The sequence below is a fragment of the Mytilus californianus genome, unplaced genomic scaffold, assembly GCF_021869535.1.
Source record: "Mytilus californianus isolate M0D057914Y unplaced genomic scaffold, xbMytCali1.0.p SCAF_5, whole genome shotgun sequence".
NCBI lineage: Eukaryota > Metazoa > Mollusca > Bivalvia > Mytilida > Mytilidae > Mytilus > Mytilus californianus.
This window is the reverse complement of record NW_026262701.1, coordinates 53,638,059-53,651,189: the sequence shown is the minus strand read 5'-3', so window position 1 is coordinate 53,651,189 and position 13,131 is coordinate 53,638,059. Positions and strand designations below refer to the sequence as shown.

The following is a 13,131-nucleotide window of genomic DNA, read 5'->3' as shown; positions in this document are numbered from 1 at the left end:
ATATTAGGGACGAAGAACTTACGCCTTAGATATTGTTTTTGCAAGTTGCTTTCCGACGTCAACGGCATTGTCAACGGCATTCATTGATCGAGGAGGTGACCACAGATATTTGATGATGAAACATTGACTAATTATAAACACTGGACACTTTTAATTTGCAAAACACTCATTTGCAAATCCGCCGCCGCCTCTCCTTAGACCTACAGTGTCATGTATATAACCAAAATGTGCGGAATTACATGGGATTCAATAAATTCATTGCTTTTCTGCTATTATTATTATATATATTTTATAATTTGATTTAGAAAAACATGGGATTTTCAATATCCCATGGGATACGGCAAATCCCATGGGATTGACCATTATCCCATGGGATTTTGGTTAAATCCCATAGGATTTTTTTGGGTCCCATGGGATAATTATAGTCCCATGGGATATTTGTTGTCCCATGGGACAAAAAAAATCCCATGGGACTATAACTATCCCATGGGATTTTTAATATCCCATGGGACAAAATAAAATCATATGGGATTCAAATTATAAATATACAGTTAATAAATGTGTATGTTACAATGAATTCTGTTTGGTAGTAAATTGTTTTAAGATGAATCTTTTTAGTTGAATATCTTTTTTTCCTTGGAAATGTTAATGCAATTATATTGTTCTATAACTGTTCAAAACTAAACTTTTAAACAACAAAGCAGATAATGTAAGTATCAGTATATGTTTATTTATGAATTCTAGAATACTTTTTTGAAACAAACACAACACAATTTTTTCCCATTTTAAATCAATGAAAACGCTATTAATAGGCTTAACATACTAGTAGATTTTTACTAATTTTTTTTTCAGGATATCCCTCCACCCAAAACATTAATAGTTTCTTATCATCCAGCATTGTGTGATCATAATGTATAGTCCACTTTTTGGCCATCAGCACAGAACATTGTCATTATTGTGGTTTTAATATCTTTAGATATCTAATAGAACTGCAATTCATTGACTGAGTGATGAAAATAATAACTGATCTGACTTTTGTCTTTGAATTTATTTTGGTCTTGTTTCTGTGTTTTCTCCTTTTATTCTAAGTGATGAATTTCAATCCTTCTGAAAAAGAACCAATAAAATCCGAAGTTATGGATAATAAAAATTGTTTGCATACATGTAGCAATAACATATGATTTTCAATAAAAATAGCTATGCGGTATGGATTTTTCTGATTGTTGAAGGTTGTCCAGTGTCATCAGTTGCTAACCTCCTACATCCTTTGGTCTCTGATGGAGAGTTGTCAAATTAGCAACATACCACATCTTCCTATTCTAATATTATATAACAATCAATTTATGTATTCTTCTTTATAACATTTAGGTATTTTCCCCAGTTATATATATATATAGATCAATGTTAAAACTTTAGGCAAATACAATAAAATTCCATTTTTCACAAGAATTTGCAATATATTATACAGAAAGCCAACAATAGAAACAGCACTTCTTTAAGCTTCTGAAGTTCTGAAAGAGTTCCACTTGTGTTTTATTTCAATCAGAAAATACATTGAACTCTTTGGACATGTTGGAAATTATAACATTGATACAAAAAAATTATATAGTTTTTTTTTTCTTATTTTTGTGTTGTACGGTTGCTGTCTCATTTTTATATATGGTTATACATATATCCTAAATCTTCTTTTTTTTAATACTTAATCATTAATAGTAAAAATGGGATGTTTTTTATTTTGATAATCTCAAAACATTATTATTCTATCAAATAACTTATTTCCAAGTTCACAAAACACCAATGTGTCAGATATTAAATTTAAGACATGTATAAACATGATCAACAAGCAGTTGACAGGATGTCATGCAAAAATCTCACTAATATTAAACTTTCACAAAAACTCCATACTCAGCGAGTACTATTAAAGTTTTTTATAGTACAGGACAAATTCTTAGTATAGGACGACATGCCTGGCAAACACTAGCACGTGTCAATGTCTAGTCAATCATGTAATCAGGCTAAAAATCTTAGTTTGGCACTGAATTTAAAAATTCAACACATAATGAACATGTGTATGAAATTCAACTTCATGGTAAGCTATGTACCTTAACCTAAAACTTTAACCTAAGAATGTACTATAATTTCACATTATGACATTTCTATGTTCAGTAATCCATAAAATCAGGGTAAAAACAGTAAATGTGGTGTATAATGTATAAACAAGAGTGCACACGCTGAAATGTTGCGCCTTCTTTACTAATCATTGATATCATGTTGATAGTCCTAAATATAAAGCTTTACTACAACTATCACATAAACTCAACATGATCCAAGAAAATGAATTCAAGGTCATATAAACCTGACAAGAAATATATGTACACCTTACAATCATTCAATATACTAAATACAGTTGACCTATTGCTTATAGTTTCTAACATAGTCTAAGAAGCAGACTTAACCAAGAAAACTACACATTGACCAATGAACCATGGAAATGAGGAGAAGGTCAGATGAACCATGTCAGGCAGACATGTACAGCTTACAATCCTTCCATACAACACATATAGTTGACCTATTGCTTATAGATTAAGAAAAACAGACCAAAACACAAAAACTTAACACTAAACAATGAACCGTGAAAATGAGGTCAAGGTCAAATAAAACCTGTGAGGCTGACATGTACATCATAAAATGTTTCCATACACCAAATATAGTTGACCTATTGCATTTAGTATTAGAAAAAAAGACCAAAACTCAAAAATTTAACTTTGACTACTGAACCATGAAAATGAGGTCAAGGTCAGATGACACCTGCCAGCTAGACATGTACACATTACAATCATTCCATACACCAAATATAGTAGACCTATTGCAGTGTTTTCCCTAGGCTGTTCAAGCATTGCGGTACCGCTACGCATAAATTTCGACCGCCATGCTTTCATCATTGCCGCAATGCATCCCGCTATGTGTGAAAATTATAACTGTGTAAAATATTTATTATCGATTTCGAAAGTGAAGTGACAAGTGACCACACTCCACATGTGTTTTAAACTCATCCGACTGATAATTGGATGCATCACGTCGCGCATGCCGGAATTTTACAACCTTCTTGATTAGTTGGTTATATCGAGACTTCGGTTACATAATAGAAGTTGCCAGTTAGCTGATAAATAAATAGTCAGATTAATCTCCAATGCATATCTTTCTGTGCTAAATAAAAAGTTTAACCTTTTCCAGTATAAATTTCACCTTAAAACGGGTGTTTGACATGATCGTTATTTTACTGCGATCTTTAAAAAGTAGAAATTAAAAATTTGGTATAGTCTCTGGTATTATAAAATAAAACTAACGTAATTTCACCGGGAATGGACAAAACTTTTGTATAATAAAGTTTCGCAGTTTTTTCATCAGCTATATTTACATCGATGAATTATTTTTTGATTGGTCACAACAATCAGTTATTTTTAGATTAGTCGCGGTTGATTGATTATATCAAAGAATACACATCACAGCCACCGGGCCGAGAAAAAGACGTGTTTTATGAAATATTTAAAAGATTTGATAGAAAAACTTTCAAAACATACGTAGATATTTACGGAAATATTGTTTTTAATAAACTTGTGTTGTTCTACTTTTATTTGAATGGGTCACATGAAGCTTAAGTGTAGCGGATTCATTTGCCGTTTTTTACACAAGTGGGGCTAAATTTCTTTCACTTCGGCAAGATAGGATTTTTACAATTATGAAGCGTTCTAAATAAATCGGACAGGGATGTATTTAAAAACAATAGTTACAAATTGTCATGAAATAAAATGTCAGTTTAGCTTCCAAACAATGTCATCCGTATGTCCGTTTGTCAGGTATTCTTTATTGACGACTTCTGTAATTAACGCAATAAACTTTGTTTTATTGTTTCCTGTAAAATCTCTGTGAAGCAATGATGACATTCAAAGTTTTATTTAATAACTTGCTGTTCCAAGATGCTGAAACCATTCTATCAGCAAACTGAGGACACTGTTAGTGAAAGAATGTAAAGACATGACATTTAGGCAGACAATGAACAAAGTTGCCAGTCTTGGAACTTTGTATCCTTGTCTGTCTAAGTATGCAGTATTGAGTCTTCCATTGCCAGTTTCAACAGCTGATTGTGAAAGGTGTTTTTCATGCTTAAACAGAGTTAAAACACCTTTGAGAAAAAGAATATGCCAAAAAAGTGCTGAATTGCTTAATGCATATATCAATTGAAGGACCAAAGGAGGAAGATTTTGATTTTGAAAAATGTGTGGTGACCTTTGGAAAGTTGAAACAGAGGAAGATATCAACAAAATAATGTGTAGGCCTACATGGCATTATTTTGTAAATAACTATTACAGACTGGATTATTTTTATTATTGTTTATTAAGTCTTCCTCTCATCTGTAATAAATACTTTAAAGTTCCATGACTTATATGAATTGCTGTACCTATAATAAAACAATTAGATTGGTATATGGCTTTAAACATATAAATTATGTAGTGTTACTAATTCCGGAAAAAGAAGCGTCGCGCGCCGCGTTGCAAATTCACCATGGACCCACCATGCATGAAAAATTTTCTAGGGAAGACACTGATACAGTATAAGAAAAACAGACCAAAACATAAAAACTTAACTATAACCACTGAACCATGAAAATGAGGTCAAGGTCAGATGACACCTGCCAGTTGGTCATGTACACCTTACAGTCCTTCCATACACCGAATATACTAGACCTATTGCTTATAGTATCTGAGATATGGACTTGACCACCAAAACTTAACCTTAAATATAAATAAAATGCTCCGCTGGGGCGCAGCTTGATACGACTGCAGAGGTCGAACCCTGAACAGTTGGGGCAAGTATGGACACAACATTCAAGCTTGATACAGCACTGAATTTGGATTGTAATTAAATATTTGACACAGCATAGGTTTCTGACACAGAATGAAAGTGGTCTAAGAACTTAAAAAAATTTTAATTTACCTATTCAAACCATATCATTATTATTTGCTTTTATATATAAATCAGAATTAACCAATTTAAAATGGAAAATTTTAAAGAAAAAAAAAGGAAAAAAAAATCCCCCCCCCCCCCCCCCAAATGTTTTGAACCCCCTTATGATTCATCATCCCCAAACTCAATCCCAGCCTTCCCTTTGTGGTATGGTACCTTGCAGTACAATTTCAGAGAGATTCATACACTTGAACACAAGTTATTGTCTGGAAACTAGAAAAATGCTTGTTTTTTGGCCCCTGTTTGGCCCCAAATTCCTAAACGTTTAGGGCAATTACCCCCAAACTCAAACCCAGCTTTCCCTTTGTGATAAGGAACCTTGCAGTACAATTTCATAAAGATCCATACACTTACACACAAGTTATTGTCCTGAAACTAGAAAAATGCTTGTTTTTTGCCCTTTTATGGCCCCTAATTACTAAAATTTTGAGGGAATTACCTCCAAAATCAATCCCAGCCTTCCCTTTGTGGTATGGTACCTTGCAGTACAATTTCAGAGAGTTCCATATACTTGAACACAAGTTATTGTCTGGAAACTAGAAAAATGCTTATTTTTGGCCCCTTTTTCCTATAATTTTTGGGTAATTACCCCCAAACTCAATTCCAGCTTTCCCTTTGTGATATGGAACCTTGTAGTACAATTTCATAAAGATCCATACACTTACACACAAGTTATTGTCATGAAACTAGAAAAATGCTTATTTTTTGCCCCTTTTTGGCCCCTAATTCCTAAAATTTGGAAGCAATTACCCCCCAAAATCAATCCCAGCATTCCCTTTGTGATATAGAACCTTGTGATACAATGTCAGATAGATCCATAGACTTACACACAAGTTATTGTCATGAAACTAGAAAAATGCTTGTTTTTTGTCCCTTTTTGGCCCCTAATTCCTAAAATTTGGAGGCATTACCCCCAAAATCAATCCCAGCATTCCCTTTATGATATGGAACCTTGTGGTACAATGTCAAAGAGATCCATACACTTACACACAAGTTATGTCTGGAAGTTACAAAAATGCTTATTTTTTGCCCCTTTTTGGCCCCTAATTCCTTAACTGTTGGTACCATAACCCCCAAAATCAATCCCCACCTTCCTATTGTAGTATTGAACCTTATGGTAAAATTCCATTGAGATCCATTCACTTAAACTAAAGTTAGAGTGCGAAAACTAATGTGTCTTCGGACGACGACGACGCCTGAACGTCATACCAATATACAACCACAAAAATTTGTTTGCGGTCTTATAAAAAGAAGATGTGGTATGATTGCCAATGAGACAACAACTCTCCACAAGAGACCAAATGACATAGAAATTAACAACTATAGGTCACCGTACAGCCTTCAACAATGAGCAAAGCCCATACCGCACAGTCAGCTATAAAAGGCCCCGAAATGACAATGTAAAACAATTCAAACGAAAAACTAACGGCCTAATTTATGTACAAAAAATGAACGAAAAACAAATATGTAACACATAAACAAACGACAACCACTGAATTACAGGCTCCTGACTTGGGACAGGCACATACATACAGAATGTGGCGGGGTTAAACATGTTAGCGGGATCCCAACCCTCCCCCTAACCTGGGACAGTGGTGTAACAGTACAACATAAGAACGAACTATAAAAATCAGTTGAAAGAGGCTTAACTCATCAGATGGATAAAAATACAAATACTACAAATACAAGTGGACGTGGCCGGGTACTCGTACATCCAAACAACAAAAAAAGACCCTAAGTACAGATCTGAGAGTACTCGCAGTTACTGACAGCTAGTACAAAGCCACTAACAACTAATAAAAAAAATCATGCATCTAAGACTAAGTTCTTGTTCACTGATCCATGAAATGAGGTCTAGGTCTAGTGAAAACTCTCTGACGAGCATGAGGACCTTGCAAAGTATGCACATACCAAATATAGTTATCATATTACTCATAATATGAGAGAAATTAACATTACAAAAAATCTGAACTTTTTTTTCAAGTAGTCACTGAACCATGAAAATGAGGTCAAGGACAATGGACATGTTTCAGACAGAATTCGTATCATGAGGCATCTATATACAAAGTATGAAGCATCCAGGTCTTCCAACCTTCTAAAATATAAAGCTTTTAGGAAGTTAGCTAACGCCACCGCCGTAGCCACCACCAGATCACTATCCTTATGTCGAGCTTTCTGCGACAAAAGTTGCAGGCTCGACAAAAATACATGAACATTTTAAAGTAATAAATTTTGAGTATATACATGTAAAACCACAAGTTACTAACTGAAGTTCATGGTGAACTGTAACCAAAAACTTTAAGTGAATACAATTTAGAGAAAGACAGATGGATGCACAAACACTATCAAAACAGAGCATAAAACTTACCGAACAAGATGTTTTACATTTATCCTTCAGAAGCAGGAAAATTCTCTGCCCTCCACGATATAAACTTCAAATTCATTCATGCAAAATATGAAAATCTGCAAAAGTAGGACCTTGTACCGCAGCTTATCCACATTTTGACTTTTGAACTGCATTGTTCTTTTCATCTGGCTGACAACCTAAACATAAAAAAAAATTATAAACACATATAAATTCTGGATTAACTTCGTGTATTTATTTTTGTTGGTACAAACAATTTTTTCCAACTTTAAACTAAATCTGCCTCTGCTTTAAAAAACAACTGAAAACCATTATTAACTGCATGTATTTATCTTAATTGAAAACAATTTCTTGAGTTTTTCTCATTTGTATCACCCTGTTATTATATATAAATTTTATTTTTGTCCCTTTTTAAAAATAGGAATGGTTTAAATTCCTCAATATCATGATAATTCTAGGTCAGTCAATTAAAAATGTATGAATAAATTATTTAACCTATATACTATCATTTTCGATAAAAACTAGGCTCTGTGTTGCAGACCGTACCTTGACCTATAATGGTTTACTTTTATAAATTGTGACTTGGATGGAGAGTTGTCTCATTGGCACTCATACCACATCTTCCTATATCTACAAACAGATTTTATGGGCCAGCAGACATTATACCCTGGAGGTGGTTTTAAAAAAAGCATACGACTTAGATGTACCATAAGCATGGAAAAACAATTCAGCAGTCAGTTTCACAAAAAAACTTACAAATAATATTGATAGTAATTAAGTCATGTACAATACAGTATACTTACGATTACTTGTAAAGTTTGTTTTTTTTCTCAAACCGACTCAAGTATACTTATAATCAATCTTAGTCGTAAGTATTAAGTATTATTCATCTTTTGGATAATTTGTTGGTTTATTTTATGAATATACAGTGGCGGATCCAGAACTTTTCATAAGGGAGGGCCGGCTTCAGTCATGCTTCAGTGATCCCTATATAATCAACCAAATTTTTCCCAAGAAAGGGGGGCCCAGGCACTAGAAAAGTAATGAATAGTTACTCATTTGGGAAACTTTCAAATTCACAGCATGCCGGTTCCTGTGACTGTGTTCAAAGTGGTGGGTTTTCACCCTCGTTGTATTGCGGAATAACGATTTAGGCAAATTGAGAAAAACATCATGTCTGTGGTTGATAATAGTCATTAGTGTGTGTGCATTAATTTTCTATACCTTCTTATTTAATATCTTTCCAATTTTGAGTACTGACGGCAAGTGTTGTAACGTATAGTGTACCAATGTCTTGAGACCCATGTGCTATTTTACAAGTGCGATCGAGGAATGCAGGGGAAAGAAACTTATCAATTATGTTTATTCTTAAGACAAAACTGAGCCGCCGTAAAAATGAACCGTGTCGAGAAGGTTACTGACACGTAATAGGGCAGAGACATATATACACATATGTGTATATATGTCTCTGTTATAGGGTCATCCCTCGAGAACATTAACTAGTACATTGATAATTTACTATGCAGTCAGTATCCCGAAAAAGTAAGGGATGAATAACCTCGATAGCTAATCAAGAAAAGTAATAGGAAAACTTATTTCAGATCAAATAAATTCTTTTTCTAAAAAACTGCTTGAAATAGTTGTATTTTTTTTAATGTATTTGATTGAGAAAATGTTTTTTTCTTTTTTTCGGCATTTCTTTTAATTTAAAAAGTAAAATCTGGTAATGATCATGATATTACAAGAAACATTTCTTTGCTAAAGTTTGCTTCTAAATTACACAGTGAAATTATGTGTGTCCGATTTTCCGGTCATTATTTCCTTAGAGTTGTGACTGTGGATTCACAGGTGTGCGATTACGCAATTTATTGCCCTCCGATCACCTGAATTTTGCCGGAGGTGAAGTTCTAAATGGATTATTACTTGGTAATTGTTTTTACAACTAAACAAATTCTGACGGTTTACTCCTGGTTTGCCCACATTTAATTATACCAATTATCTATTAGTAAAGAAAACAAAAAAGACAAAAGGTTTAATGAGCATACAATTGTATAGTCTGTTCCAACTTAATAGGTTTATAGTTTATCTGTGTTTTCTATATATTCAGGTATTTTTCATTTTGTAGTTTATATTTCTATAGATAAATGATAAATAAATCGAACATTTTTTTCTCAATAATTTAGTATCAAATCAAGCGATTCATTTGACATACAACTAATAACAAAACAATTATGATATAAATACACCAATATATGATAAAATTGTCTTTTATTGCAGACATAATTTATATTATTTATGAATCAAATTTATACATGCATTGCATAATGAAATAAATTAAGCACTATGGTAAAAATCAAATAATAAGGGGCACTATATGTGACCAAACATGAAATGTTGGGTCCAAATGAGGTCCATGGTGCAAAATGAGATTTTTTTTCAATAAGTACCTATTTGTAAGAGAAACATTACTGCAAATTTTCAGATACGGGCTGTAGTTTTATACGAAATAGCCTTTCGTTACAAATGTTTTATCTCAATAGTGAAAAATAACAATTTTGCCCTTGTTTCTGGTATTTAGTGAAAATAAAAAAAAAAAACACAGAATACAACAGCTGTGTTTGTTATTACATCTGTCTAATTGAAATAAAACCGCAAGTTTATTGTTTTCTGTTTGGTATTGAATTAATGATAAAGATCCTTTTTGTTACATCTTGTGATACGTTTATTTGGCAATCGCCAATGGCAGTCAGCAGGGCTTGAGAACATCCATTGTTCGGCCTGTTAGTCAAATGCGTTTTGTTAAAATATACTTTTTTACTTTTTTGGTCTTTTGGAAAATGTTGTTTGTGCTGTATTTAGACCCCTCTACCAAGAAATTTGTTTTGCATGCACACGTATAAAAATTGTGGTTTTTATCCAACGCAATCATAGGTTTGAACGTTGTTTTCAATTTAGACTTATTTATTAACAAAAAGAAATGATACCCTGTCAACATATCTCTGTAAAAAATAATGAAGTAAAGGATTTGAAATAATTATATATATTTAACAATCCTCGTAATTTATTGTTAAGGTAATGCTGGGCATGTACTTTTCCTATTTTTTTTATTTACAATGTCCAGCTAATTTACAGTGTCCACATTTCCTTTTTTTTTGTCATTTTCTATTGCTGATTTAGCAAGTTCAGTTATGGCACTCTGGCAATGGGCAAGCTTCTTTATTTATGCAGCATGGTGCTACTTCTGTGTGTGAAATTATTAACAGCTTGGATGTAAATTTCAGAACAAAGTATTTATTAAAAAAAAATAAAAAATAAATACAGTGAATAAATAAAAAGAATTTTAAATGACACTTATTTATTCTCAAGTTTCATTTATTTACTTTTTACATATTTTGTTTCGGAATGTACCAACAATTTAAAAAAAAATGTCAATAATTTGTCAAACTAATAAATATTTTTTGTATTTTTGTTTTAATATTTGTCAAATTCAATACAATTTTCTGGTAAATTTATAAAATATCTTTGCAACTTTTCCTTGATTTAATAGTACAATTAAGTATCTTTTATAAAATTTTACAGGTAAAATAAAGATTAAAATATGACTATAATTCAGAAATAAACTATAATTGTTAAAACAGCAAAACACCCTATGTTTTTATAAACCTGCAATTAAATGTGGGCAAACCAGGATGACACCATTCTGACATATTATTTTAACCATGACCAGAACTTTATTTTAACAGAAACACTGGGCTCTACTATGAATAGGGTAAACGGACAGAAAGTCACAGGACAAAAAGTCACAGGACATAAAGTCACAAATTGGATAGGACAAAAAGTCACAAAAAATTTATTGCCAATTGTTTGAATATATAAGAAAAAGATCTTCAAATAATTTCTTTTTTTACATTTATTCATTTTTAAGTTCAGGGAATTGTTCATAAGCCTTGATAAATGAAAAATTATTAAATTTTAATCATGTAAATAATATATTTCTTGGCAAACCACTTTGACATTTTGTTATCATAACAATTATTTGATCATCATTAATATTTAATGCACATTTTAATTACAAAGTTGCTTCATATATTATAGTTCAATAAAAAATCAAAAATTTATTTTTAAAATTAGTGTTTTCTTGTTCAGAGAAAAATAATCTCAAAACTGAATTGTGACTTTTTGTCCTGTGACTTTTCGTCCGTGACTTTTTGTCCTGTGACTTACTGTCCTACATTCTACTATAGTATATCTATGTCTCTGGTTAAAGTTGAAATCAGGATCTTGGGGTTTGGGGGGGGGGGGGGGGGGTCTTCTTTTTCTGTGTTCTTTATTTTTTTAGCTATATTTCTAAAAACTTACACTTTTTGCTCATTACTCTCTTTCCTCATATTTTAGCATTTCATTATTCTTTAATATTTATTGTTTGCCCGTTATTCTCTATTCTGTTAACCCCCATCCATACCCTCTTATGTGGACTTAAGCTTTCGGTAGTTTATTTTATCCTATTTCTGTCTATGTGAATGTAAATACATTATTTATCACAAAACAAAAACTTACTAAATATTTTTTTATGAAGCCTCACCAGTTGCGGATCAAAAATGTCATAAGGAGGCACTAACTGTCATGCATAAAGAGGGGGCCCGCTTCAGTGATTCTCTAAATAATCAACCAATATTTTTCCAAAAAAGGGGCGGGCCCCCATGCTCCCACCTCAAAACCCTTACCACTTCGTATCCTTGAATTCAGATTCAAGATCTCTCTGACTAAAGTAAGTAAGTAAGTCACATTTGCTTATATCAGGTTTTTGAATTGAACTGGCGGATAGTTGTTTCATTACCAATCGTACCACATCTCCATATTTTTATATATACGAAAGCTTTATTTATTTTTTTTGGTGTATTGATGAATGTGTAAAGATGCAGCAATTGTAATACATTTCAAAATACAGCACAAGAGATGCAGATTATATAAAACTTATAAGTCGAAGACATACTGACAACGCCATGGCAAAAACTTAAAAACGACCAAATGACGTACAACAGTCTATAAAATTAACTATAGCATACAAAACGCAAACATTTAAAACACTTAAGAAGCACCCAGACAGTCAAATAGAAATTAAAAGAATAAATAATTTGTAAAGATTTTCAACTAGGCCTACATGTAGCTATATTTTCTTATCGTCTAACAGTAAACATAGGTTCTGGTATTATGTGATAAGTCATTTTTTCATGCAGACCCAGTTTCATTGATACCTTGAACTTAAAGTGGTTTTATGCATATCAGCCCAGCTTATGTGTGTAATTTTATTAAACAATTCAACAATACACGTTCTAAACAGGTTAAATCAATTAAAAAATTTACAAATTCAGATCTACTGGCATTCAACACCCAATTACTTACTTGCTGTATATTGCTAACTTTGATTGTATATTGTCAATCCCTCCACATCGTGAATACGCCATGCGAGGTGTTGGCTAAGTTTGATTCAGGCGGCTTCGAAGCGTAGAAAAAAATCCAGGTAAATGATAGTGTAAAATTTTGTTGTTGAAAATTTAAAGTACTTAATTCCTAAATTTGTACTTAACTCCGTTCTACGGGTAACATGGTTGTTTGATAAGAAAATAGGATAAAAAGCATCCGGAAAAATTAATTATCACATTATAAGTATTCGTAAATGGATATGAAAAAACTTAACAATGAATAAGTATTGGTAAAAGGACAGAAAGTCGCAGTACAAA

General features: G+C 32.4%; 1 long non-coding RNA gene across 1 annotated transcript; it reads right to left on the bottom strand.

Annotated features, from left to right (window-relative positions):
- Positions 1-864: 864 nt before the first annotated feature.
- On the bottom strand, positions 865-12,901 carry LOC127702620 (uncharacterized). The gene is made up of 3 exons (XR_007982511.1): positions 12,794-12,901; positions 7,394-7,569; positions 865-1,107 (listed from the first exon to the last, which is right to left on the bottom strand). It is a non-coding gene; the product is annotated as an uncharacterized LOC127702620 (long non-coding RNA).
- Positions 12,902-13,131: the final 230 nt, after the last annotated feature.